The 2774-nt window shown below is 38.4% G+C and overlaps 1 protein-coding gene across 1 annotated transcript in view; it reads right to left on the reverse strand.

Moving 5' to 3' along the window:
• ZDHHC7 (zinc finger DHHC-type palmitoyltransferase 7) overlaps window positions 1-2774 on the reverse strand; it is an 18079-nt gene that overhangs the window by 12791 nt on the left and 2514 nt on the right. Inside the window, exon 2 of the mRNA XM_010718103.3 lies at window positions 54-137. The gene's annotated coding sequence lies outside the window, so the exon portion shown is untranslated. The remainder of the gene's footprint in view (window positions 1-53; window positions 138-2774) is intronic.

Here is a 2774-nt window from a genome sequence, read left to right on the forward strand (position 1 = left end):
TTAACACAACAGGAAAAAAGAAAATTAAAAAAGAAAAAACAACAAAACCATACCTCACAATTGTTTTGTATGTTATTCTGACATCATGTCCTTCCTTTGGGCTACACTAGGATATTCATAGTCATATCCAATGAAATCTGAAAAGACATCATCACAAAACTGATTAGTAAAGCACTTTTGCTTTATCAGGAAAATGTTAAGCAGAAACAATGTACTACCATAGGAGTATACTGCATGTAAGTTCAGCAAGCAAGCTTCTGACCAGAGGGGATAAAAGTCTTTTAGACTTTTTAAGTTATCATAAAAATCACTCTAAAAACCTCTAGACAGTGTTTCAATTAATACTGTATCCATCTTGTTCTTTTTTTCTTGTTGTTTGTTTGTTTGTTTTTTTAAGATCACAAACTAAAGTAGCCAAAAAGTTTGGGTTTCCTGTTTGCTGTTCCTCTATGAATAGGAGATAAAATATGCAAAACCAAACAAAAAAACCAACTTGACTTGATGGACTTCATTGCTTAGAGCAAGGTTTTTGTTAACAAGTATGCTTACTATTATTTCTGTAATTCTAACATAAGCTAGGAGCAAATGTTTTAAAACTAATTACTAATCCAAACAGGGACAATTTAAAATAAAGAAGCTACTCTTTCCAGAATCTGTATATAAAAGAAAATGCTCCACCATTATGCCAATGGAAATATGCATTTAGAAAGTCTAACCACGTCTTATTTCACAATACAAATGTTTCACCAACTTTAATCACGTTCCTTCCTTTTCATTGGGATGTAACACTCAAGCTGAAGACAGCCTGTGAGAAGCGAGAGCATTTCTTTTAAACAGCCTAGAAGTTCATAACCATTTTCATAACGAATGGGAACACATTTTATTTAGAAAATCAGGTACTTCAAAGCTTGAAAAGTGTTAGCAGTTTCATTCTGGAGATGCCTTCCAGTACCTGAAGAGAACATGTAACAGGAAGGGGAACGGCTGTTTACAAGGGTGGATAGCAATAGGACAAGGGGAATGGTTTTAAACTGAGACAGTGGAGGTTTAGGTTGGATATTAGGAGGAAGTTTTTTTCACCCAGAGGGTGGTGATGCTCTGGAACAGGTTGCCCAAGGGGGTTGTGGATGCTCCATCCCTGGAGGCATTCAAGGCCAGGCTGGATGTGGTTCTGGGCAGCCTGGGCTGCTGGTTGGTGACCTGCACATAGCAGGGGGTTGAAACGAGATGATTATTGTGGTCCTTTTCAACCCAGGTCATTCTCTGAATCCCCACGTGGCATTTGGAACAAGGGAAGTTATACCAAGACAGACTTCCCCTGGAAACGAGAAGACTCATGTCTTATTTAAACAAAATTGTATCATCTATAGAAGCCTAAAAGGTAATGAATATTCTTCTTAATGCACGTATAACTGAGCAAAGCTACTGAATTCTGTTTTGCTTTATGAATAACCTTTTATACTCTTGTTAAACAAGGTTTCACAATGTTGTGACAACTAGGATCATTAAGTTGTCACTGACGTGGCATTTTGAGGAAGTGAAGTAGAAGCTCACAAAGCAAAGAAAGGCTGAGTACATCACGTTAGCTTGCAGCATCACCCACCCATTCCCTGAGTTGAAGATGACAAGCAATTGAAGAAGACATGTTAAGCCTCTGCAGGTAAAATATTGAAGTCAGAGGAATCATTTGAAATTATTAACAGAGAACTCAATGACAAGACAGGGACATGATTTGTTTGGTCAGTTCCCTAATCCTCACTGCAGCTGTGTGTGATATGTCAGTGTTTCTTGCAGCATCTCCTGTTCTTGCTTTACATGGATGTGCCATCACAGGTCAGCTTTTGCAAGAATAAAAGGCACAGTTGTTCTGATGTGACTCCTCCCTGCCTGGCCATTTTTGCTACTTCTCTATAGCTGCCTGCCCCATTACTCCCTGTCTTGGCCCCTTCAAGGAGAGAAGGATCAACAGTTGAAAAGCACTGACACTTTATCAAGCACCATGTATCCCCACCAAGACACTCACAGCTTTCCTGTAGGTGGCTGATTTATTCACTGCACTGTTTGTCCCCGTCAACTGTGTCTGTCCCCCTTTACACTGTGTCTCTGTTAAACAGAGTTTAAGTACAAACATCCAGGACAAAGCAAAATGCTTTAAACCTAATATTTTCAAACAATGGTTTTTAATTCGGCCTTTTTCATGTATCTATCATTGGAAGATAACATTGGATCATTCAACATTTCATGCAAAACATAATCCCTTTACACAGGTGATTATATTAAATTTAATCTAATGCAATTCCACTGTTAGGTGTTATTTGAAATTCTCAGGTTAAGTATATCTTATCTGACCTACATCTCATTGTTAACTAAATGCAGGCACAAACCAGGCACTTTATTGGAATAACAAGAGTATTAAGAAGTGACAAGCAGGCTGCTTAGAAAGCATGGGGAAATATGAAGAAAAACTGAAGTTATGTTAAAAAGTCAAAATCAGTGGATAGATGGTCTTGTAAAATGACTGTGCCTGAAATGCTTGCAGTGTTCCAGAGGGGCTAAAGAAGAACCACTGCAACAGCAAATCTCCCATCTGTAGGCTTACTGGAATAAGGTCACATGGATTTCAGAAAGATGAATGGTATCGTACTACTACTGCATTGGCAAGCCCCTCAGCTAGTCCAAGAAATAAGAAAAAAGGGCACTCTGAAGTCAACTCCAGTCCTTTCTCGCTGTTATTTTTTTGAGGAAGACAATTCTTTCTAGGCCTAGAAATAAAA

Source organism: Meleagris gallopavo, chromosome 13, assembly GCF_000146605.3.
Source record: "Meleagris gallopavo isolate NT-WF06-2002-E0010 breed Aviagen turkey brand Nicholas breeding stock chromosome 13, Turkey_5.1, whole genome shotgun sequence".
Classification (NCBI taxonomy): Eukaryota; Metazoa; Chordata; class Aves; order Galliformes; family Phasianidae; genus Meleagris; species Meleagris gallopavo.